Source organism: Panthera uncia, chromosome B4 (assembly GCF_023721935.1).
Source record: "Panthera uncia isolate 11264 chromosome B4, Puncia_PCG_1.0, whole genome shotgun sequence".
In the NCBI taxonomy this organism is placed as follows: Eukaryota; Metazoa; Chordata; class Mammalia; order Carnivora; family Felidae; genus Panthera; species Panthera uncia.
Genome location: NC_064809.1, coordinates 21398426 through 21425696, shown reverse-complemented (window position 1 = coordinate 21425696; position 27271 = coordinate 21398426). Strand labels below are relative to the sequence as shown.

At 41.5% G+C, this 27271-nt stretch overlaps 1 long non-coding RNA gene across 1 annotated transcript in view; it reads right to left on the bottom strand.

Moving 5' to 3' along the window:
* Nucleotides 1-17827: 17827 nt before the first annotated feature.
* Nucleotides 17828-27271, bottom strand: part of LOC125918641 (uncharacterized) — a 37100-nt gene continuing 27656 nt past the window's right edge. Inside the window, exon 3 of the long non-coding RNA XR_007456526.1 lies at nucleotides 17828-19261. This is a non-coding gene — a long non-coding RNA (uncharacterized LOC125918641). The remainder of the gene's footprint in view (nucleotides 19262-27271) is intronic.

Genomic DNA, 27271 nt, shown 5'->3' with positions numbered 1-27271 from the left:
AGAGTCTTCCAATTTAAAAATATGTAAAAGCAAATAACTTCTGGTTGAAAATCATTAAACCTAATTATATCGCCTCAGATATAGGCAGCACATCACAAATAATTTAAGTGAAAGTCCAGCCTGGTTGTGGGATTAGCTCCCCATCTGTTCTTGCTAGGTGAAGACCTCGGCCAAGAACAATGCAGCCAGAATGGTGTCCTCCCTACCCCATCTCGTTGTCTCTCCCCCCTGGTGTATCTTCGACTCACATTCTTTAATCAAGTGCTCCTCACTGGGGAGTACTGGTCTGGTGGCTTTCTGACACTGCCCTTGATATATCATTGCAAAGAGTGCCGTCTCATTATCAGCAACTGCTCCAAGTTTGCTCTTAGAGCACCATGTTTTGTCTTGAGATTCTTGATATCACTAATGGCTGTTGCACAAACCTGGGCAATGTACCAATTGCAGAGGCTGTGGCTTTTCTTAGGACTTTCCGACAGAAGAGAAGTGCAGTGTCACATTTACGAGACTCTGGTCTCAGATAAATCATATAATCTCTCAGAGTCTCGGGAATGTGGGGTCTGTGACTATGACTGGCACCCAATAAACACCCATGGAATCATAGCTGTTACTATTGTTTCAGCAGAAAGTCCTCTCATGGAGAAGTGGGAATAAGTTCATGGAAATCTAACGGCTTAGTTAAAAAATAAATATTGCCCAGATAAATTCCTGCCTGCAGAATAAATATTTCCTATTACCCTAAACCCTTTTTCTTAATGGTTTTCTGAATCACCCTAAATATCTTCCTGTGCAAAGAAATGATTTGCCTTCAAGACTGGGGCTCCATGGGTTACATAAGAATATATGTTATTGGGGCACCTGGGTGGCTCAGTCGGTTGAGCATCCGATTTCAGCTCAGGTCATGATCTCCCGGTTCGTGGGTTCGGGCCACGTGTCGGACTCCGTGCTGACAGCTCAGAGCCCGGAGCACCTGCTTCGGATTCTGTGTCTCCCTCTCTCTGCCCCTCCCCCGCTCACACTCTGTCTCTCTCACTCTCACAAAAATAAGTAAACATTAAAAAAAACACTTTTCTTAAGAATATATGTTATTTACTATCTGTTTACCATACGAACAGCAGGCATATGCAAATTCACACATAATTAATTAGCAATTATGTCTTCAGTAGCACTCATCACCTGGAAGGTTCTAGGTGGTTCTGTGTTGCCAAGCCACTGACAAATCACCTCAGTTCCTCCAAGTAGGCTGTATGAATCCACAGCACCTTACTGATGAAAGCCCAGCAGGCCAATCAAAGGGAGGTTGCCATTTGTGCCAGCTGGCAGCAAAGAGCAAGTTCAAGAGCACCCGGGGCCTTACTAAGAGACCTGTTTCAAAACACTGACAAATCTGCATTTGGTAGGGAAAGTGAAGAAAACTACCTGTCATTAACAACAACAACAACAAAAAGGGTTGTGTAAGCGCATTGGGGGAAATGGAGAATTAAGAATGCTGTGAAAGAAAGTGCCTTTTTCTGAAGCATAAAATTGGTACTAGACGCAAGGAGTGGCGAGAGAACCAGGGAAGCGTTTCAAATGAGCATGGGTCAAGGAGTCTTGAGTACATCACTCATTGGCAAGAAATCTCTTGTCAGTACACACGCAATAAAAGGCGCTCATCTGGAGGAAAGTTGATGGCAAACTTTATAAAGGAGATATTAAGTTCATACCACCTGGACACACTGCCCAGTCTCAGCATCACTAAAATAACACGTACATCCAGTTACTAGACACCCCTGATACGATGTGATGGAAGGACTCTGCACCACCTGAGAAGGAATCCCGTCCACAAAACCGCAACCTGAGGAATCCGATCAATTTTCTAGACCTAGAGTTCGGCTGCAGGAAATGCAGAGGAGAGAAGAACGAGTTCGTTGACATGATGAGGAGGCAACTGGCCAAGTTCAGAATGTATGACGCTCTGAGAATAAATGACAGCTTCTCTAACAAACAAATGGCATCAATAAGGGGAGGGAGGGGAGGGGTGGTTGTAAGACTGAAAAGACCTACATATTAATGAAATGCTGTGTGTGGACCTTGTGTAGAGCCCGATTTAAAAAAATAAGAATAAGCTGACTGTAAGAAGACATTTTTGAGTTCGAATAGTGAATTCAGAAATTCACATACCGTCTGGGTTTAAATGCAGTTAAGGAAATTATTGTTAGTGTTATTATCCGTGATAATGACAAAGTAGTTATTTTTCTTTCTTAAAAACGGAAGGGGAAACATTGATAGTTAGAAATACATACTAAAGCGTTAGATATACAATAACACAATATCTGGGGTTTGCTTTAACCTACTGCAGCAAAAACAAAAAAAAGCGGGGGGGGGGGTGGTGGAAGGATTGAAGCTTAATTAGCAAAATATTGATAGTAGCCGAAGTTAGGTACAGGTTTGTTTATTATATTAAACTCTCCACCTTTGACTGTCTGAAAATTTCTGTATAAAAACCGTAAAAACTGTTTACTTTCCCAATGATCTGCATATTATAAATGTACTTACAGCTTTTAAAATTCTGTTTATTTACAACAGACTAGGAATCATATTCAAGTGTCTCAGTCAGTTTGCACTGCTCTCATAAAGGCGCTATAAACTGGGGGGCTTTGGAACAAACATTCAATTCTCACAGTTCTAGAGGGTGGGAAGTCCAAGATCACAGTGTTGGCAGATTTAGTATCTGGAGAGAGCCCGCTTCCTGGTTCACAGATGACACCTTTTCACTGTAACCTCACACAGTGGAAGGGATAAGCTGGCTCTCTTGGACCACCTTTATAAGTAACCTCATGACCTAAGCACCTCCCTCAGGCCCCGCCTCGTAATATCATCACCTTGGGGGTAGGTTTCAACATATGAGTGAAGGGGGGTAGACAAATATTCAGTACAGAGCAAGCTGAAGAGTAGAAATTTCCCCTCATTGTGGGATCCAATAGTCTAACTTTGGAGCTAGGAAAGTCATCAAGATCTGGTAAGTTTCTTGGGCATAACTGATATTCGAATAGATTTTCAGCATCTCATGAAAAGAATACACATAATCAGTCTCCCTTGAAATGTCAGAGTGAACCTTTATAATCTCCTCATGATAAATGTACTCTTTGTGTCCTAGAGACTTTACTAGAAGATGGAGTGGCCCTGGCAAAAATTGACGGGTTTTGTTACCAACATGCTGATAAATTGGAAGCACTGATTTAATCAAATACCGAATGGGGCGGGGGGGGGGGGAATAAAAGGACTATACCTTTGAAAAGGAGATATTTCCAACACTCTCTGTCCTGCTATTATCCCTGACTACCAATGAAAATTCAGGCTCAGCTGTAGCCTTCAGCTTACTATGTTAAATGGTTCAAGGATCAGGAAGTCTAAGGACAACGAGCAGTCTCTACCAAAAGATAGGGATACCTGGGTCGACTGGGTAAGGCACAGGAAGAGAAAAAAAAGATTAGACATGTTTCTAAATGACCACTTTACAGTGAGGACATGAAGCAGTCAAGTCCAGGATTTTAAGAGGATGTTAGGAGGTGTGTCTCTGACAAGGAGCATCACTTTATGAGGTCAACTAAAAAGCACGTCCCAGCTTGACATATACAAATGGAGGCTATCTCAGACAAATGCAAGATGGCGTTGACATTTCCAAACAGAGTCAATGGACAAGGGATAAGAAATAAGCATTCATGCCCTCTAGCTGCTGTGAATACACACAGTGGTGTCGCTGTTAGGAGCAATGAATGTAAATGCTCCCAAGGTCATTTTTAGTAACCTTAGGTCTCCTGTTGCCTGACTCTCAGTCCAGTGGAAGAAGCCCTACCAAAGGGCTCCACTTAGGGACGGTACTAATGACCTCATTTCCGGCTTATCATAAGGCAATATGAAGACCTTCTATTAACTGGAAGCTCACAGTTGGTAGACCTTAAATTTCAGTACGAAGAAAGGAGAAGCCACCATCCACAGCCCAAGCCACATCAAGAAATCCAAGTTAGGGGGTGCCCGGGGGGCTCAGTCAGTTAAGCGTCCGACTTCAGCCAAGGTCATGATCTCCACTGTTCTTGAGTTCGAGCCCCGTGTCAGGCTCTGTGCTGACAGCTCGGAGCCTGGAGCCTGTTTCAGATTCTGTGTCTCCCTCTCTCTCTGCCCCTCCCCTGCTCATGCCCTGTCTCTTTCTCTCTCTCAAAAATAAACATTAGAAAAAAAATATTTTAAAGAGAAAGTCTTGCTTGCTCTTGATAGCAACCTGTCCTTACTTCTTATGGCATACGCCAGTCACCCCAGTTTTTGCCTTCTGTTGCCAAACGACCCCATAGAAAGCACTGGGCCACAGTCATCATCTCTTGTTATGAAGCATCTCCTGAGTATTTACTATATTCAAGCACGATCTTCAGTTTAGGGAGGTTTAGGACTCGAAGAAGGATACAGTAAATGCTGTGCCACGTGAGAAATCGTCAGTTCCTGTCCCCATAAATCTGCAAAGCATCATATCTTATCACATTGTAACAGTATAGGCTTTGCATTTAAATAGTCACCCTACAATGATACATTCCAAAGCCACGTCTTCATTAAACTGATGTGGACAGTCACTGGTGACATCTGTCACTTGGAATTTTTCCCTTAATAAAATTGATTGTGCACAAGTAACAAAGGGTTATTGCTTCAGGACATCTGGCATATGGAATGGCCCCTTGCGAAGCCCTGAATGTTAAACTGTTTTCATTAAAATGAGACCCTACCTGAGCTAAATACAAGTTTTGCTAGAGTGAAAGACTTTTTCCGCCAGCTAAACAAAGTCGGCTATACACAGCTCATGTGGCACAAATGTTTCATGGGAGAATGAACAAATTATGCCTCTGAAGAGTAGCTGAATATTTATTCTGACACAGCTTCCACGGGACAACCAGCAGCCCCATTTGAAGTAAATTCCTTAGTCTGTTCCAATAAGAAAAATTGTGTTGGAACTCTGTTCCCCGCTCTAAAGAGGGCAAATCCATTTACAGCTGGAGAAAAGTCTCTGGGATGGATCTAATCTATTCGCTTTGTGGGTTTTGATGCTGCTGTGTAAGCCAATGATATTTCAAGTTGGTGCTGGCTTGGACACAGTCGAGAGAGTTCTTTGGAGTGTTTTTTCTTCAACAGCTCAATCATGACTGCAGAAACACGATCAGTATCAGAGATGCAGAGTAGCAACTCATCTTGACAGCAGTGAACTAATGAACATCCATCATTAGATTGTTCGAACATCTTTCGCAATTGAATATCCGACTTTAAAAGAAATTGTCGGACAGTCTTCGGCATCTCCATAGCATTCATCTGGAGCGATCTGTAGTGTTTATCTGTAGTTTAAATGCAAAAAGAAAAGAAAAACCACTCTAATGTTTCATGCAAGGCTGCTTCTGGAACAAAATTAATAATGGCTGCAATTTGCAGAATGGATCGCTCATGTTGTGGAGGCTAAATCCAACTAATTCAATTCCTTTGCAGTAACGGCTTAAAATATTGCAGGAGACACAGTCAAAACACTCAAAACGTTCTGAACAACTTACCAGTCTCCTTTAGAGAATGCCCACCAACCCTATTCTTGGCTCAATGGCTTGTTTGCTTTCCCCCATAAATCTAACCCTGTTTTTCCACATACATCCATTTTCATTGTTGGTGCGTTCTAATTGGTTCCCACTGAGGTCTGGCAGCCACGAAACTGATCATACGGCAGCTTAATGGACTCCAGGGATACCAACAAATTGTTCACTATTTCACTGGGCACTGAAGGGTAGCTGTCACTATTCTTTTTTCTTGTCATAACCGTTGCGGCCATTATGACAGCCCTGCACACGATTTATTTTGTGGCATAATTTTCTGTGCGGGAAAAATAATAATGCTTCACCACCTCCATCTCCTGTGCCACTGAAAATATGATGAGATTAAAGACAGACTCCTGCTTTTACATGAAAAATAATGATTACTAGCCTGTCAATTTGTAGAGCAAATCATGGTTCAATTCCATATAACAGTGGACACCTACAAAGATGTATTGAAATGAAATCGTTGTGTGATCATTCATTCCATCCTTCCAAAATGAGCATTCAATCAACTTTAAAAACACACAACAGACCTATTCATCAGATGTTTAATGAATAAGTTTTAAATAACACGGGATCATAGAAAACATCTTTGAAATATTTGAATCCACGCTTTGTGTCTTTAAAAACAAACCCATTAGAGGGGGAAAAAAATGCACTTCATCATATCGTTTATAGACTACAGAGCTTTAACTTCCCAGTAATAATTTATAAGGCAGTGAAATGAAAATATGCAAATTTCCAAGAAGCATTCAACAGAGCAGGCTTTTCCTACTTAGAAAAGTTTACTTTCTTTCACCCTCCCAATTCAGGGCGTCAACGCTGAGCACCGCAGACATCCCGTGTTACGGAGCGCTCTGCGAGTTACAGCTCTGGATGCAGGCAAACGCACAAACTGGAAGGACAGATGGGGGAGCAGCACGCAAAGACCAGGAGAGCCCCCTCCTAAATGAGACCAGGCTAGAATCAGAGACGGGAAGATCATTCTTCCGCTGACCTATGGTTACCAAGCGCATCGTGACCGTTACGTTGTGAAGGAGCCCAAAGGCCAAGTGGCAGACGGCAGGGAGTTGCTATAAATTTTACAACCCGATCTGCTCCGCTTTCCACACATGAGAGTTTAGAGTTCTAAAGCTCCCTTTTCATGCGATGAGCACGAAAGGGCACTTCCCCAGACCTCCAGAAACCACTCATTCATTTCTTCACTTTTTTTTCCCCTTCAGCTCTTCCTAGCACTGCGTTAGGCACTTACGATGGATTAGGGAACAGACAAGGGTCCTGACGAGTCCCACCCCGGGCCAAAACCCTACGTGTGATCTTTCAGGCCTGACGATAGCTAATTATAAGACAGTAGCCCGGCCGTCTTCCCAGGGGAAAAGCTGCCCTCCCCACACCAGCGTTGGTCCACAGCCCATGCGAGGCTCTCTGGAGGCACTCCAGGACTCACCTCCCCAGCTGGTCACGCTCTTACACATGCCTCTGTGTTCTGGACCTCGTGCCTCCAGTTGGAGACGCTGTCCAGGCACCTCTGCCGAGACCCCCTTATGGCGGGGAGGGTACTGGAAGAGCTCTTCCTCCATTCTGACTCGTCCTCAGTACTTTTCCACTCCCGGCGCTTCTCCTTCTCCTACTCCCATTTCCCCTTCCACAAAATGGTGGGAGACCATGGCTCCATGCTGCCTCAACAGTGTGCTGATCCACCTGATCTAACCCAGCTCTATTTATGAATAAATGGAATAGTGGGGAGGCCAGCACCTGTTTGCTCTTTGTGGCGTTTTCCTGACGGTATTGCAGTGAGTGACTAAAGGCTTAAGCGTTTGGCTTATTGTCTTCATTGGCCATTTTGACACTGGGCAGCCTTCTACCTAGTCCTTGCACTCATAAAGCTTACATTCTAGATTACTCTCTGATTTGGGTTAAAAACTCAATGGCTTTTGGGATGCCTGGCTGGCTCAGTCAGAGGAGCAGGTGACCCTTGATCTCTGGGTTGTGGGTTCGAGCCCCACGGTGGGTGTAGAGATTATGCAAATAAATAAATAAACAAACAAACAAACAAATAAACTTAAAAACTCAATGACTTTCAAAGGTAAATGTTGGAAGAAAGGCAGCACATTAATTCATTTTCAATAATTAGCAACTTAACTCAAATTTTTACTTTAAGACTAGTTGTTAGGGAAGGTACAAGACATAAAATGCTGCCCAAGGTTATAGGTTTGGGTAAGCATGACCTTGATAGCTGTCTTAGTTGCTTTGGTCCATTGTAACAAAATACCACAGGCTGGGTGGCTTAAACAACAGACATTTATTTCTCACAGCTCCGGAGGCTGGAAGTCCAAGGTCGAGGTGCCAACAGATTGAATTCCTGATAAGGACCTGCTTCCTGGATTGTAGATAGCCACCTTCTTTATGTGACTTCACATGACAGGGAGACAGAGCTCTGGTCTCTCTCTATCTCTTCTTATAAGGACATTACTGCCTTCATGAGAGTCCCACCTTCATGCCCTTATCTAAACCAAATTGGCTCCCAAAAGCCAGCCTCAAAATACCATCACACTGAAGTTTAGGGCTTCAACATATGGATTTGGGGGTAATACAAGCATTCAGTCCATTCAATAACCATGGGACATTGTTATAGGTACCATATTTTGTTGTTATTACTTTAGAGAGAGAAAGAGTGCATGTGCCAGTGAGAGAGAGAGAGAGAGAGAGGATATCTCAAACAGGCTCCACATTCATCACAGAGCAGACGCGGGGCTCTGTCCCACAACTCTGGGATCATGACCTGAGCTGAAATCAAGAGTTGGACACTCAACCAACTAAGCCACCAAGGCTCCCCCGTACCATATTTTTGAGAGTGATGGGGCACATTAAAAATGGAGTTAGCTGGGCATTTGTTTTGTTTTGTTTTGTTTTTTGTCTTATTCCCTTTGGTTTTATTTTGTTTACCCAACATTTTTCCTTTCATTTCTCCATTGTGGGTACCAGAGGTAGACAAATTCAAGGTTAAGGGCACAGGCATCTAGAATGCCAAGTCTACTCAAAACTTCTGACACCAACTGCAATGAGGATGCCAAACTTCAAAGTCTGAGGGAACAGTTCCCACAAAGAAGGGAAGACCACCCTCACTTCAGACCAGCTGGCTACAAATGTAGGGTCTCTCATGACCACCTTCAGTTTACTAGCAGTATGGTTTTATTATAGCAAAATGATACAAATTAGAACCAGAGATGCAGAAGGTGAAGTATGGGAGGGTTCTAAATATGAAACTTCTATCATGTTCAGGGATGCATTACACTCCAGCATCAAAATGTTACAGCGGATAAAGAATATTGTCAACCAGGGAAACTCACCCTCGCTTTGGTCTCCAGGATTTACAATGGGATTTCATTACTTAGGCATGACTGATTGAATCATTGCTCACATGGTTGAATTCGATTTCCAACCCCCACACATCCCCTGATGTTAAGCTGATATCTCATGATTTAAAGCCACAACTTTCTCATCAAATGGTTGATCTTCCTGGCTTGGCCATGCCCTTGCCTTGAATCACCTCATTACTATAAACCATCGGATGTGGTCCAAGGAGTCCACCATGGGTAACAAAGACATTCCCATCACTTTGGAAATTCTAAGGGTTTAGAGATCACATCGCAAGGGCCACAACAAAGGCCAGATCTCTCTTTGGGTAAAATTAGCTCATTATTCTACAGTGGGATTGCCAACCACCCGACTCACATTGGTCAACTAGAACATCCCATCCTCTGAAAACACTCAGTGATTGGTTCAGGGTGGAGCACAGCTCAGGCTGGATTTGTTAGAAATTGCGTACGTGTGTATGAGAGGTAGAGACAGACAGACAGAGACCTGACAATATCACTTGAGTCTCTGAATTTCGCCACATGGGAAATCTTCTAGACTTCAGTTACAAGAGCTGATAGATTTCTTCTTTTTATTTTATTTATTTATGTATGTATATATGTATGTATGTATTGGCTTAAGCTACTTCAACTCAGGTTTCTGTCATTTACAGTCGAAAGAGTCTTGTCTAATTCCTGAAGGATTTTTGTGAGTGCTGAAATGGAGACAAAGAATGGATACAGACCACCTGTATCTCTTTTGTGAAGCAGCCCATGATCATTCTTACTGTCTAATTTTCTACAAGTACCACATGGCTTGTTTTCACTTGAAGTTAACCAAGGAATTCAAATTGATCTATACCCCACAAAAAAGTTATGACAATTGACTGATGGACAATTCAATTATTTTTAAAATAATACAAAGTACTATCTCTAACCACAAAGGAATAGTGTGATCAAGTTTAATCCCTCCCACTCCCTACAACCACTCACTATAATCAACAGGAATAATCCTATCACTAAGTTTTATTGATAAGAACATTTAAGAAGCTGAATGAAAGGCTATTCTCATTCAGAACCAGCTTTTAGAATTGTAGTTCTGAATCTTAGTGAGGCACCACCCCGTGTTATAAATGTGGGTGATGCATGAGGATATATATGGATATTAAAAACTTTAGTGGTGGGGCGCCTGGGCGGCTCAGTCGGTTAAGCGTCCGACTTCGGCTCAGGTCGTGATCTCGCGGTCCGTGAGTTCGAGCCCCGCGTCGCGCTCTGGGCTGACGGCTCGGAGCCTGGAGCCTGCTTCCGATTCTGTGTCTCCCTCTCTCTCTGCCCCTCCCCCGTTCATGCTCTGTCTCTGTCCGTCTCAAAAATAAATAAACTTAAAAAAAAAAATTAAAAAAAAACCAAACTTTAGTGGTAAAGTACCCAAATTACAAAGTATTTAATTTTTAAATAAACTATTACCATTTCCTATTTTCTTTATCCTAACACACTCAGACTCACATGCATTCTGGTCAGATTTCTCAAGTGAGAGAGAAGCGCATGTTATCACAGGCAGGGAGCTGGGACTCAGTACAAGCCACAGTCGGTCTTAACCAATGCCTCAGCCCACGGGGTATTTTCTTTATATAAACATCTTCTGTCACAGGTAGTAACTCAGAACAAGAACCATCAGGAACCAGTTATGTAAGGAAAGCAAATCTGAATATACTCATAGTCTTGACATGAAGTCTTCTTTGTAAATGCCAGAATGGCAGAAACTACCTCCTATTTGTTCTTACTGTGTTTCTGCAAAGATGGGATTTGAGACAAGCACACGAAGCGTGGAAGCAGAGGGAAAGATTTAAAATGTGTTCTTCAATAATCTGCTGATCCTCATATTTTTCATTACTTCCGAGCCACACATGCATCGTTATTGTCACTGAACCATACATGAAATTTCTCTACAGCTAAATCTTTCTATCTGGGACGGTTAGATTTCTTAAATGGAATGAATAAAATCTAACAAGTTTTATAATTGCCTAACATTCAATTATTCTTACCGAAAGCAGCACCGTGTATGCGCGAAACCCGCCGTGGTTTTGCATGAACATTATCATGCAAAAGGTTTCAGAGTTAATACGTCAAAGCTCTAAGCTTCCGTTGACAGGCTTCTGAAACGTTATGCTTCTTTGCCCAACAAAAAGAAACTTTCAAAGTCTTCTGACTCCGTGTTAAAACATTTTCCATTCAGACTTAAAGGTCCTATTATGTGTAATTTTATCGAAATTTCCCAACAGATAGCTACAGTCTACGAGGCACCTCCCACTGCCCCGGATACACCACCTCCCAGCCCATTCTGCTACTGCGATGACCAACCAACCCTCATTCCACACATGCCAGGTCCGGGCAACGGCCGCTCCAAGTTTCTGGCTCCTCCTAGAGCCTCTGCACTTGGACGAAGCTCCACACGCTGCAGAGGCCAGAGGATGCTCCCCAGAATTAATTTCCCACCACGTCCTGTGCTTTCAAGAACTGGCCCCAGAAAGAGGTTTGGAGGAGAAGTCAGTGACAGTCTGGTCTGAAAGCTATGGCCCATGATGGGCCACAGGGAGATTCTAGGGAGTTCCACCAAGTGAAAGAAAGGAAGATGTCATTTTGTAGGTGACACGTGTTGCTGGTTGGGTGACTTACCACAGCATCCGGGCCTGCGATTGTCCCTACTTTCTCAATTCGCCTTCAGTTTTTGTGAATCCTGGTCCGTGCGTATGTGTTGAGCTCGATGACAAAGAGCTTCACGAAGGTCAAAGGAAACAAGAACAGATGGAGGCTTCCGTCCATCCTCATGGGCTTTCAACCTGCTCACGATCGTTTCTTCCAGACCACCTGCCCCATGGACTTCAAGCTCCAGCATCAGATATGGAGATGGCTTTATGGGACTGTCGAACCAGCCCCTACAATGGCATAAGCCAATTCCTGTGACAAATCCATATGTAAAGTCTCCTATTGGTTGTGCCTTCTCTGGTTAACTGTAACTGATATACCCGGGGTAACCCTCAGTAATGGAAAACAGGTGATGGGGGGAAAGCAGGCAAATGATTTCCTCCACTTTCCTCCACTTTTCCCGCAGAATACTCCAAGGCATAGTGCTTTGCTACAGCCCATCCAGGGAAGTCTGTGTGGACTTCCTAGGAAACGTAGCAAGCATGGATAGAGTCCAGTCTTCTCAGTAGGTCTAATAAGATCCTTCCTGATCTGGTCCCTGCTGAGCTCACCAGCCATTATCATCTTCATGTGATATTATGGCCCTAATGAAATTCTTTCAGTGACTTGAAGGTCTCTAGCATTCTCTACCCTGTGGGCCTTCACACAGGAAGTTTCCTTTACCAAGAGTACGTTCTCGTCTCTGCCCTTCCCAGCCCCATCCTTCAGTTCTCAAATTTGGCATCCCTTTCTCCCAGAAACCCTCTGGAGTCCCCTAGACTAGGGACGACGAGATCCACAACTCCCTGCTCTTTTCCTTCTGTAACACATGTCACACATGACTATAATTGCTTGTTTAGTTATTTCCCCCACCAGACTGTATAACTTGTTTGTCTTCGCTTACTGCCGTATGCCTAATGCAAAATACAAGGCCTGGCACATAGGAGACACTCCATAAACAATTGAGAGATGAATGACCATCATTTAAAAAAGACAGCATGGCTCCCAGGCAGGGTTAATTTCACCATGATATGATTAAATGTATCGATATGTCTAAATAAAGAATGTATAAATCATTAAAGGAGCGGGTCAGTTAGGAAACATAGAATAAGGTGAGTCACTGAGGTAAGTGCTAGAATGCCTATCCAAGCATATCCAGAGATGGAGGGGAGTAAGCTAATGGACTTCAGATATTGTGGTCCCATTAGTAAGAACATCCCTTTTATGAAATGGATACATTCAACTCTTTTAGCCGGATGCTATTAACTCCCCATTTTCTAGCTTCATACTCATGTAGCAATTTTGTAATTATCATTTGACTTCCCACGTCAGTCTGTCCACTAGGAGAAGGACATGTCGTTTCCGAGAATTTCAGATCTCCGTGACAGTGATTTCTCATCGTGAATTCATGAATTGCCTTCAGGTCATGGTGTGATCTGATTGTGAACGGAGTTAGACGGGGCCCCGTCCCCTCTTTTCTCAGTGGACATTTCAACTCCCCTTTCTTCACTTCTCAGGATTTGGGGGCCAACACTTCTAGAAACGAGGTCCTGGAGGCCCGCAACACGAAGTAAAAGTAGTTACGATTGGGGCAGGGGTCATGCCCTGTAACTGTCAATTCTTTCCAGCCCTCAGGGGACTCCTGGCTAGTTCAAGATTTCTTTGTCAAGGAACCACGGCAAATCAACAGGCAGTTTTTGTAACATTTTGTTTTCTGGCACATGGAGAGAGCTGTCATAAAATTTACTCACCAACCTGAGTGATTTCTAAGTCGCACGGACCAAAAGAACACAAAAGTGAAAGATTTTTTAAAAACAATTTTTTTTAAAGTGACCATGTGAAGGTCACTGGAAATATAGGTTTTTGGATCTGATACTCCAGAACAATGTTTTAGATTCATTTGAAATCACAGAAAATGAGACTTCATATCAAAATAAAATAGATGGTCTTCCCTTGTTGCTGAAATAAAAAAAAGAAGCAGAAAATTCTACGAACCCTGATTCCCATAATCACTATGCATAATAAAAGATAGTTTGACAAGCAAAATACAGTTTATTGGGTTTCTCTATATTTGAGGGAAAGCCCAATGGTTTAAATTTCAATTTTTGTAAAATAAATGAAATTAGCAGCATCAGTTTAGTAAAAGGACGAACGCAAGTAACCCACGTAAAAAGTGTACAATTCACACAGAAACCTCATAGAAATGTATGCATTACACCTCACGTACACTCTTCAGCAGCATGTAAAAATGTCAGCAATTAATGCTCTGTTTCACCCAGAAAGGTACAACTCCTCATTTAGATCTTTGTCCTTTAAAACCAAAAAGGACATGAGATAATTGGAAACCGTCTTGGAACCATGCTACTTATGAATCTGTCTGTGAGTGGCTGTTGGTCTATGGCCTTGTTTCTGTTCTTATATCAGAGAAGGGGGTCCAGTTAAATTAATGCAAAGTACAAGCATGTTTAGCATCAGACTATACTTTTCATTTCTCCAATGACTTGAGCAAAAACATGAGTTTCCTTTAATTAAAGCGTGCACAGGGAATGCTAATGAAAATTCTGCTAAGGTTCCAACACCTTTTGAAAACAAACCTAATCACACACCGAAGAGAACACAGGAAAGAGAGAGAGAAGAAAGAAAAAAAGAAGAAAAAAAATTAAAACTAATCAAAAAGAAAAGCTAAACTAACTTTCATCAATCCCTTGACATTTGGCACCCTGAAAATTATAGCTTAGCATTTCAAGAGGAGGAGAAAATGGGATGAAGATATTTCACTTGCTAATGAAAACATATTCCTGCATTACAGGAATCTGAAAAGGCAAATAAAATGTATCAGCAGTTAATCATTATGTGACGTAGAAGCTCATTCTTTAATGTAAGAGGTGGAAAACACAAGATTGCCAACTCTTACCGTTCGTGTTCCACATTTATTAAGTTGTTGTTGTGTTTTTTTAACCTCCTGATTCTCGGGCTTCCTTAGGTGAAACCCGAGACCACAGCTCCTTTTGTTAGCGGGCTGGAACTGTTCTCTGACAAATACATCTGCACCCACCTGCCAACTTTGTTGGCCTGAATGTAGAATGAGTGACCCCCATGGAAGACTTGTAGGATGTTAATGTTAGAAGGGGCTATATTATAAAAAAAAATAGGAGACCAGAGAGAGCACTCAGAGGGTGCCCATTGGCCTCCAGCTGGGGTGAAATTTCAGATCCAGTGTTTCCTCCATTCCTCATGATGGATCACAGAAATGATACTGGGTCAAGGTCAAGATCCCTGGATTTTAGATCGGCCTTTGCTGTTCACCACATGTGTGATTTGAGGCAAATCTAGGTGGCTTTGGTGGGCCAATTTCCAAACCTTCAAAACGGGATGAACGTGAGGTCTCTAGGTTCACTTCCACGTCTATATTAATCTTACCCTGTAGTAATTCTTCAGCTGAAAACAATCATCTCTTTTGGTTAAGATGACCAAAGGGTCATGTTTGACCCAAGGGTGAAACAATCACCCTCTTTTGGTTATCTTTCTTTTAATGAAAGTAAAATTGGATATGTATAATAAAAGAAGCTTATGGTTTTATTGTTCTTCATCAATGACTCATTCTCTTTGGATGGCCCTTGCCACACCTTGAAGAAGATTTCATTTTCAGACTATGCATCTGAATCTGATTAGACCTTGGGACACCACCCTCGGGAAGTCCTCCCTAGGAGGTCTACTTAGAATGCTTAGTTCTGGGCTGAGGTAGGGGCCCTGGACTCAAGCCTCAAGTTCATACTTGAAGTTCACTTAGACTTGAAATGCCAGGGAAACCCTTGAATGTCACCATTCTCTACAGGTGATTTAGGACTTCTTATCTAAGGTCACCTTTCCCTAAACTGAAATCTCCACACATGCCTGTGCTGTGGCCAGTGAACAAGCTTTCAAAGAAAGGTACATGGGGCCGCCTGGGTGGCTCAGTCAGTTAAGCATCCGACTTCAGCTCAGGTCATGATCTCACAGTTCATGGGTTTGAGGCCCACGTCGGGCTCTGTGCTGACAGCTCAGAGCTTGGAGCCTGCTTCGTATTCAGTGTCTCTCTCTCTCTCTCTCTCTCTCTCTGCCCTTCCCCCAACGCATGCTCTCTCTCTCTCTCAAAAATAAATAAACATTAAAAAAAATTTTCAAAGAGAAGTACATGTTCTTAGTCTTCCTGAATGGGGTCTCCAAAAGGACTAAAAATGCCCCATTGAAGTCATATGATTTTTGTCTTTCTCTGACTAATTTCATTTAGCATAATACCCTCCAGTTCCATCCACATAGTTGCAAATGGCAAGATTTCATTCTTTTTGATTGCTGAGTAATACTCCATTGTGTATGTATATATATATACATGTATATACATATATATGTATATATATACATATACATACATATACATGTATATGTATATATATATACGTGTATATATATGTGTATATGTATATATATACACATATACATACATATACATGTATATGTATATATATATGTGTATATATATACATATACACATATATATATATACACACCACGCCTGAGGACTTTAAGAGACAAAACAGACGAACAAAAAGGAAGGGAAACAAAAATAATATAAAAACAGGGAGGGGGACAAAGCATAAGAGACTCCTAAATATGGAGAACAAACAGAGGGTTACTGGAGGGGGTGTGGGAGGGGGGACGGGCTAAATGGGTAAGGGGCATTAAGGAATCTACTCCTGAAATCATAGTTGCACTATATGCTAACTAATTTGGATGTAAATTTAAAACAATAAAATTAAAAAAAAAAAGAATTAAAGATCTGGGAAAAACTTTAAAAAAAATGCCCCATTGGAAGGAAAAGGAAGAGACACATGGTGTCTTTATCATATAGCTCAAAAGAGTAACTGTCAAACAAGAAATATTATCGAATGGTTTCTATTATGAGCTGAATTGTCTCCCCCAACCAGGTTCATATGTTGAAATGCTAACCACAAGTACCACAGAATATGACCGTCTTTGGAGATAAGATCTTTAAAGGGGTAATTAAGTTAAATGAGGTCACTAGAGCAGATCCTAATCCAATCTGACTGGTGTCCTTATAAGAAGAGGAAGTTTGGATCCAATTACAGAGGGATAGACCAGGTGAAGACTCAGGGAGAAGATGGCCACCTGCAAGCCCAGGAAAGAGATCTCAGGTTAAAACCCACCCTGCTAACACCTTGATCTCAGACTTTAAGACTGCAGGACTGCAAGAAAAGTAACTTCTGGGGCACCTGGGTGGCTTCGTCAGTTGAGTGTCTGACTTCAGCTCAGGTCATGATCTCAGGGTTCACAGGTTCAAGCCCCACGTCGGGCTCCGTGCTGACAACTCAGAGTCTGGAGCCTACTTCGGACTCTGTGTCTCCCTCTCCCTCTCTGCCCCTCCCCCACTCATGCTCATTCTATTTCTCTCAAAACTAAATAAACATCAAAAAACTTTTTAAATTAATTTCTGTGTCTAAGCCACCTAAGCTATGGCAACCCTAACAAACAAATATAGTTTCCCCTTTTGTCTTATTATTAGTCCTCTTTGTTATAAAAGTGACACATATCCAGTGGACCAGAAGTTCCGCGAGGGTGCCCCTGTCTGCTTTATTCACTACCGAATCCATGGTGCCCACCATAGTGCCCAATATGCTGCAGATGCCCAAAAAGTATTTGTTGACTGATTACAGACAAATTTAAAATGACAAGCAAGTATTAATAAAAAATACAAATAATAGGGAATCCATTAATTGGAAACCATTATTTTCACAGCGTATCATTTCTCTCCACCATCAAGTATTTCTCAAAAATATGCTCTGTATCTCTTGGAGATACCGACTGAAACTTAATTTTTAACTACTTCTTAATTACTCCTTTCTAACTACTACTCATTTTTAACGACCGTTGGGTATTTAAATTGCTTCCATTTTTGTCATAAATACCATGAAGGATATCCTCGTAAACATAGGATTGTGTCCTGTTTCCTCAAAATAGATTTCTAGAAGTGAAGTGCTTAAGTCAGGCGTATACACCCCATTAAGGTTTTAACATAGATGTCAAGTTTTTATTACTTAGGGCTTGACCAGTTTATACTCCCCTATCAGTCTGTTGGGTTTCTAGCTTCCAATAATGATTATAATTTGAATATTAACTGAGCATTTACTATGTGTCAGATGACGCACTAAGCACTTTATAAGCGTGATTTTACATAAATCTCCCAAACCCCCTTGGAGGTGGTTACTAATATTATCTGCATCTTACAGATGAGGACAAGAGTCTTAGAGAACATAAATGACATGCCCAAGTTCCCTTTGCTAGTAAGAGGAAGAGCCTAGAAGCATAAACCAGTCTGTCTGATTCTAGTAACTCCCCGGTACCCTTTGCCAACACAGGGTATTGTTGTTTGTTTTCTCTTTGCAAACCTGATAGATAAACATAGAGGGCTGTCATTTGAATTTCAGGCTTATGAATTCGTTTGAGCCCATTTTTCCATGTTTCTTGGCCATTTTCTTAACATTGCCATGTTCTTCCCGAGTGAATTGTCGTCTCCGTTCCTCGCTTGCTCTGCTACTGAGAGCAACACCATGATTATTAAGCCTGGGAGCTGCCATGAACTCACTGGTACTCATGCAGATCCCCCGAAACCTCATCTGGCACAGATCTGGAACAGGTACTTCAGCTTATAGGCATTGCGGCCAAATTTTCGGGATGGTCTCCTCATCCCGGGAGCCACACGCGTTTGGAGACAACCCACCCGGCCGCTGCTTTTATGAAGCCCTTTTCCTTTGCAACGTTGTCAGGTATTGCAACGGAATGGTGTCCTGATTCTTTTCGTACTAAATCCACCTGCATCGCTCTTGACCGGTCCTGACGCCTTTCCCTCCAATTGTGGAAAGAAAGAAAAAAGGAGGGAGAAAAGGCACAACCACCACTTCCTCGGGCTCACCTATAGCTTCGTGTGATCGCCGCAGCAGGCAGCCCAGCCCTGAGCCCAGGGCACCCAGCAAGGACTCATCCGTGGGGCTGGCGGTGGTGACAGGGAGGAGACAGAGGAGGACTGTTTTTATCCTGTGAACCAGTGTTCCCTGAGCAGAAACATTTACCTGGGAGATAGGTTCAGTGTGTGGGATGGATAATTATATGTCGAGGAGCTTAATTTAGGACAAGAGAAGGCACTAACGCAGAGTAGTGGCGCAAAGCTCCCCTGGGGCCCTGGGCTGTTGGGTCCCAGCGCTCCTTGCCCATGGGGCCGAGTCAAGGTTCAGTTGGTTAAACGGAGATCACGTCTGCAAACCCACTCCTCGATGACACGGCAGCTTGAGTCTGGAGAGGAAGAGGTGCCAATATTCTCGGTTCCAAATTTAGAGTTAGGAGAGAGGGGCAACCCTTTAGCTCCCCCACCCCCACCCCGGACAACTGCTTCGTGTGTTTGTTTTTGCCAATTTAAAGAGGAGAAGACTTCTCTCCCGGAGCCCCCGGTTCTCTGGCCTCCCCGGTGGATGCGTGCATTAAGACGTGTTGATCCTTTAATAATTAAGAGCAGTCTCCGGATTGTTGACCTCCTGCCTTATGCAGCTTATCAGCAGTCGCAGTCAGCAGTGTCTGTGGGAAAACCAAGCTGAAGGGAGGGAAACTGTTTAGGCAGCAGCATTTTGCTGACGGTGACGAGTCCCCCGGGCATGGCTCCTTCACCTGCTGAGGAGCTGCCATTCACGACAGCCAGGTGGCCTATAAAGCCCATGCCTGGGAGTTATTCTGTGCCCACGTCCCCCCACCCCACCCCCCACCCCCCACCCCCCACCCCTGCCCCAGGGGTGGCCGGAGGAGTTGTGTCCTGCTTAGGACCTCAGTTTAGATCATTCTGTTGCCACTATCAAATCATTCAAGTATCAGAGGTGACGCTGCTTTAAAGTCAGACTCCAAAGACGGTGTTATTAACATGCAGCTGGGAGCCAAAGAATGCGTCGTTAGTCTCTTTGAAAGGCCTTATAACACAGCCAATGGAGCCAATTAGGGTGACCTTAAAGTAGTCAGAGAAAGCGGTTCCCACTCATCATTAGTGCCTCCAAGAGCAAACTTGCAAAAGAACCCGGCTGGCAGAAAGGCAGCGACTTCTCTTCGTCCCTTCGGCCCCAGCAAGACGCCCTGATGCTTCTGCACCTCTCAGCCAGGGCTCCGGGAGCCACACAGCTGCCCACGCGCGCAAAGAAGGATCAGCTAAAGCCCTGCTCAGCCCCACTCTTCTGTTGACCTGGATAAAGCCAGATAACCATTTCATCTTCCCTGCCATCCCTAAGGGGATAAAGGGGGGCTGCTCAGTCACCAGCTGAAGGCCGTGGTCCCTATGCATCTTTTATTGGGGTCTGTGACACAGGTGGACGGGGACACTATCCTCTTTTTTTTCTCTCCAGACGCCAGATATGGCATAATTAGGATTCTAAAAAAAGATTAATCTAATAAATGGATCCCAAAGGCCGACTCACTCACATGCCTCCCCAAAGAAAGGGTTACTAGAGCCTAGACTGATACAAGTTTGATCCAGCAAACACTTTGTTGCAAAACATTACTTTTGATCTTTAAAAAAATGTCTGTTTCTTTTAAGTGAGAAAGAGAGAGCATGAGCGGGGGAGGGGCAGAGAGAGGAGAGAGAGAATTCTAAGCAGGCTCCTCACTGCCAGTGCAGGGCCTACAAAGAGGCCTGATTTCATGAAGCATGAGATCGTGACCTGAGCCCAAATCAAGCGTCAGACCCTCAACCCACTGAGCCACCCAGGCGCCCCAACATTACTTTTAAAACCACAGCCAGGGGCGCCTGGGTGGCTCAGTCGGTTAAGCGTCTGACTTCGGCTCAGGTCATGATCTCGCGGTCCGTGAGTTCGAGCCCCGCGTCGGGCTCTGTGCTGACAGCTCAGAGCCTGGAGCCTGTTTCAGATTCTGTGTTTCCCTCTCTCTCTGCCCCTCCCCTGTTCATGCTCTGTCTCTCTCTGTCTCAAAAATAAATAAACGTTAAAAAAAAAAATTTAAAAATAAATAAATAAAAATAAAAAAATAAAACCACAGCCAGTGTTGTAGGTCATTTCATAAGCAAAAAAAATACTTGATATTTTAAAACAAAATAAAACAGTTCTTCCATCAGAAGAGAGAGGTACTACGGGTTTGGATACATTGTTCTATAATGACCTGGAAATTATAAATCGAGTTGAGCTTAACGAGGATACTCTTTATCCAGAATTACATCAAGTATGAATACTGCGACTAAATTCTAATTACCAGGAAAAGCTAATGACACGCCAAACAAATAAAGCTCATCGAAATCATTAGTAAAACTTGCTAATCAATCACTCAAATCCTATTTGGCCATCCAGAAACCCAAGAGTGTGAAGAGGCGGAGGTGGGGGATGGGACATGAAACAAAAGGGTACTTCTGAGAATCCCAAAGAGTGACAGAAGGATGACAACGTCCATGGATATCTGCAAAAGTGAAATTAGAGATAGTGCCATCGGCCGCTAACATGCTAGTTTCTAAAACACCATGAACAAGGCCGGCCACTTCCTGATGGTTCTTCAAGGTGTTTCTAGCTAAGTTTATCTATTTATAGCTTCTGATTGCCACTACCCCCATTCAAGTGGCTAAGACAGGGAAATATGACCTCAAATAGTTTTGCACTATTTCCTTTCCTCGGAGGAAATGGGTTTCAGTCTTCAAAATCAGCTCCTGGGCTAGTCTTTCCTATTGACCCTTCCACAGTCAACTTGAGATGCCCCCCTGCCCCCAGAGGGAGGTGTCTCCAGGCAGGATGCACTGACTTGCACTTCTCAGCACTTGAACTTAACCCCCTCTTTGGTGGTTGTTTATTTTAAAAGTGAAACGCTCCGAAAAGAGCACCTATGATACAGACATTCAAAAGGAGTAAACACTGAGAAGCAAGGCACAAAGGAGGAGCAAGAGAAGCAGAAAACGCTGGGATAAAGATAGGAGAAAACAGTAGCTATATATGAAAATTCACCGTGAGTGAAGAAAGCATCTGGACAGCTGCCAGACCCGAACAGGTAAAGAGACTTACTGAAAAAAAAAAAAAAAAAAAAATTAATCAGCACGGAGATGACAGAATTGGAAAGCTTAGAAGTTCATTAAGGAAACTTACTTTTATTTTTTTTCTAGAGATAACGAATATATATTTTTAAACATACGAATATACCCCACTGGGGTGGGCATCAGAGGCCTCGTGGACAGTCAGAAATATCACCGTGGCCCAAGGGTACTGAAGCCAGCCCCACTGCAGTATCCGTGCAGTCCACACGGGGGAGCCAGAGCTCCCATCCCTGTACAGGTATAACAAGGAGCCTCCCTGTTCTGGAGAGGCCCAACAGGAATGCGAGCTGTTACCTCCAGCTTAGTAGTAATATGGTAGTGCTCCCTTTCTCCTTCCAGAGAACGGTCAGAACTGCCAATTAAAACCAGATTTAAGATCCAGAGACTCTTTACACAAATGAAAGTGTCCACATTTCAATAAAAAAAAAATCACCCATCATACCAAGAACCAAGATCGCAAACCAAGTGCAAAGAGACAATCAAAGATAGCCACCACCAAGTGACAGAGACGTTGGAATTACTTAACACATATTTTGAAGCAACCATGATAAAAATGCTTCAAAAAGCAACAATGAAAACACCGAAATGAAAAAACAGAAAACGCTAATGAGAAAAATAGAAAGTCTCAGAAAAGAATTAGAAGATAATAAAGAAGAGCCAAATGGAAATTTTAGAACTGAAATTTATACAATAATTAAATAGCAAGCCCAGTGGATGGACTCAACAACAGAACAGAGAAGACAGAGGAAAGAATTAGTAAACTGAAAGATGGAACAGTAGAAATTATCCAATCTGAACAACAGAGAAAAAAAATGAAGAGAGACTCAGACCTGTAGGGCTATAAGAAATATCCAAGATTTGGGGCGCCTGGGTGGCTCAGTTGGTTAAGCATCTGACTTCGGCTCGGGTCATGATCTCATGGTCCGTGAGTTCAAGCCCCACATCGGGCTGTGTGTTGACAGCTCAGAGCCTGGAGCCTGCTTCGGATTCTGTGTTTCCCTCTCTCTCTGACCCTCCCCCATTCATGCTCTGTCTCTCTCTGCCTCAAAACTAAATAAACATTTAAAAAAATTTTAAAGAAATATCCAAGATTCATATCATTGAATCTCAGAAGGAAATGAGAAAGTTTGGGCTAAAAATGTCCTTGCAGAAATAATGGCTGAAAACTTCCCAAATCTGCCAGGAAACATAAAGCTACAAATTCAAGAAGCTGAGTCAACCTCAAAAGAGATAAACTTAAAGAAATTCATGCCAAGACATTTCATAATTACACTTCCAAAAACTAAGGCAAAGAAAAATCTCGCAAAGAGCCAAAGAAAAATAGCATATTCTTTGCCTATAAAGAAAAAAACCTATTTGAACGACAGCAAGTTTCTTATCAGACCCCATGGAACTCTGAAGGAAGTGACACAATTTTCAAGTAGTGGGAGAAGAGACTGACAACCTCAAATCTAACACCCAGCAAAAATATTCCTGAAGCATGAAGAGGAAATCAAGACATTATCAGATTAAAGAAAACAAAAAGAATTTGTCACTAGCTGAACTACCCTCAAAGGATGGAGAGAAAAAAATTCTCTAAATAAGAAAGAAATGATAAAAGAAGGAAATCTGGAACATCAGTAAAGAAAAAAGGAACAAAGTAAGCAAACATATAACGTAATGCAATGTTTTTCTTATCTCCTTGAGTTTCCAAATTGTTTTATGATTTTAGCAAAAATCATAACACTGTCTGATATGGTTCTAAATGTTTGTAGAAAAACATTTAAGACATTTATAGTCTATCATCATTGTTTACAGATCATCTATATTTGCCAATTCATCAGCTCATTAAAATGTATTTGTAACTCTCAAATTAATACTCGTGCCATTTTTACAAGTGCAGACTGGCAAAAAATTTGAGTCACTGACATACATGTTCTAAGATGAGGCCAAATAAAGGTGACATTCTGTCCTCTTAATTCTCATACTGTAAGCAAATGCTCTTTGTCTACCTAGTGTGACATATTTTTTTGTGCTTTTTATTTATCAATTTGCTCTTTAAAATGGCCTCCAAGTGTAATGCTGAAGTTTTGTCTCATGTTCTAAAGTGCAAGAAGGTTGTGATGTGCTTTATGGAGAAAATACATGTGTTGGATAAGCTTCATTTAGGCATAAATTATAGTGCTGTCGGCCATGAGTTCAATGTTGCTGAATCAACAATGTATATTAAATAAGGTATCTTTAAACAGAAACATGCATAAAACAGGTTATGTATTGATGAAAATGAAACCTGAGGCTCAAAGGAATTTAACTCTGTATTTCCCTTGCGAGCAGGGATTTAGTATTTGCTAATTCAGTGTTCACAGAGACCTTATAGAATGTAACTACCGTGAATAATGAAAATGAACCATACATTTTAAGCAAGGGAAGGTGAAGGAATGTAAAGAGAGGTGAAGTTTCTGTACTTCACTTGGACTGGTGAGACAATGACACCTCATTATTAAATGCAATACTTAAAGAAACAAGCAAACAAATGACCTAAGAGGATATACTCAAAAACGCTAAACAGAAAAATCAAAATGAAAAAATTTTCAAGTAACCCACATAGGGAAAAATTGAGAAATCAAAAACAGAGAGCAAATGAAAAACAAAAAAATAAAATAGTGGTAATAATCCCCAACATAGAAATAGTTATATTAAATGTAAATGATCTTTTAAAAGCAATTAAAAGACAGAGATTGGCAGAGTGAATTAACATTTGCTGGCTATATGAAACTCACTTCAAATATAACAGTATAGGTAAGTTGAAAGTAAAAGGATGGAAAAAATATGTCACATACACATTAATATCAAAGTAGATTTAACAACAAAAAAAATTACCAAAGACAGAGAGGAACATTATATAATGATAAAAGGGTCGTTCCACCAAAAGGACACAGTGATCCTAAATATGCATGCATCAAACAAGAAAGCTGCAAAATGTGAAGCAAAAACGGACAAATCTGAAAAAAGAAAGATAAATTCAATTTATAGTCAGAAATGTCAACACCTCGCTCTCAACAATCATTAGAACAACTACACAGAAAATCAGCAAGGATACTGGAGAACTTAACACCATCAACCAACAGGATCTAATAGACATTTATAGAACATTCCATTCAACACAGCCAAATGTACATTCTTTTCAAGCGCCTATGAAAGATATGAAAATAGACCAAATTCTGGGTCATAAAACAAGCCTCAAAAAAACTTAAAAGAATTGAAGTTTTGTAGTGTTTTCTCCAACCACAATGAAGTTAAACTGAAAATCAATAGCAGAAAGATAATAGAAAAATCTCTAACACTTCAAAACTGAGCAATGCATTTGTAAGTAATCTATGGGTCAAAAAGAAAGTTTCAAGGTACATTTAAAAATACATTGCACTAAATAAAAATGAAAATGCAATGTATCAAAATTTGTAGGACATAGCTAAAGCAATGTGAAGGGGAAAACTTAGGGGTGTCTGGGTGGCTCAGTCAGTTAAGTGGACGGCTCTTGTTTTTGGCTCAGGTCAACATCTCATGGTTTGTGTGTTCGAGCCCCAGGTTGGGCTATGCACTGACAGTGCAGAGCCTGCTTGGGATTCTCTCTCTGCCCCTCCCTTGTTCTCTCTCTCTCTCTCTCTCTTTCTCTCTCTGAAAATATAAATAAACTTTAAAAATGTGAAGGAAGAAATCTATAGTACTAAACACAGACATCAGAAAAAAAGAAGTCTCAAATTAATGATCTAGGCTTCCAACTCAAAAACATAGACAAAGAAAAGCAAAATAAATAAAATATATTTATAAAATAAATATATTTATATATATATATTTATATATATTTTATAAAATAAAAAGCAAAATAAATCCAAAACAAGCAGAAGGAAAAGAATATAAGGATAGCAGAAATCAATGAACTGAAAACAGAGAGAGAAAGAGAGAGGGGAGTAAAACAAAAACCCATTGAAAAAAATCGACAAACTTGTAGCAAAACTGAAAAAAAAAAAAGACACTAAATACCAATATATGTAGGAATGGAACATGGAATATCACTAGAGAGCCTGCGGACAGCCAAGTAGCAGCAGGTGGATGCCATCAACTCTACACACATACATCTGACAGCTTAGATGACCTGAATCCCTTCCTTGAAAAACACAAACTATCAGAACCCATCCAATGAGATATAGATCATTTGGACAGCCCTCTAACAATGAAAGAAATTGAATTCGCAATTTTAAATCTCCAAAAAGGAAATTCCCAGGCCTAGGCACCTCCCTGAAGTATTCTACCAAACTTTTAAAGAAGAATTAACACCAATTGTACACAATCTCTTTCAGATAATAGAAAAGGGGAGAACACTTCCCAATTTATTTATGAAGGTAGTAGTACCTTACTGCCACAATCAGACAAAGACAGTACGAAAAAAGGTACAGAATACAGTACATTAATATAGATGCAAAATATTAGTAAATAGTAATATATAAAAAGAATTAGACACCAGAAACAAGTGGGGCTTATTCTAGAAAGGTAGGGCTGGTTCAACATTTCTATTAGCAGGCTAAAGAAAAAGTTACATGATTATATCAACTGGTGAAAAAGACATTGATAAAATTTAAGACACGTTCATAGTAAAAGCCCTCAGAAAACTAAGAATAGAGGGAAACTTCTTCTACTTGATAAAGTGCACCTAAAAATAATCCAGAGCCAGCCTGTACTTCATGGTAAAAGACTGACTGTTTTCCTAAAATTGGGAAAAAGGGAAGGATATTCAGTCTCACGAGTCTTACTCAACATAGTGCTAGAAGTTCTAACCAGGGTATTCAGACAAGAAAAATGAAGAAAAAAAAAAAAAAAGATTACAGACAAGAAAGGAAGAAACAAAACTGTCCATATTTGCAGACGACATGATTTTTACATATAAATGTCAAAAAAAATCTACAAGAGACTCTCAGAGCTAATCAGGATACAAGATAAACACATAGAAATTCATTTTAAAAAACCAACAAATCTAATTTATAGAAAAAGAGATCAGACTGACGGTTTAGCAGAGGCAGCAAGTGGCAAGAGGGGAAATCAGAGGAAGGTGATGAAAAGTACAAACTGCCAGTTATAAGATGAGTAAGCAGTAAGTATGTAATTACAACATGAAGACTACAGCTAACACTGCTGTATGATATATAAGAACGTTATTAAGAAGGTATATCATATGGGGACGCCTGGGTGGCGCAGTCGGTTAAGCGTCCGACTTCAGCCAGGTCACGATCTCGCGGTCCGTGAGTTCGAGCCTGGCGTCAGGCTCTGGGCTGATGGCTCGGAGCCTGGAGCCTGTTTCCGATTCTGTGTCTCCCTCTCTCTCTGCCCCTCTCCCGTTCATGCTCTGTCTCTCTCTGTCCCAAAAATAAATAATAAATAAAAAACGTTGAAAAAAACTTAAAAAAAAAAAAAAAAAAAAGGTATATCATATGAGTTGTCATCCCAAGAAGAAATGTTTTCCTTTTTTCTTTCTTTCTTTTTTTTAA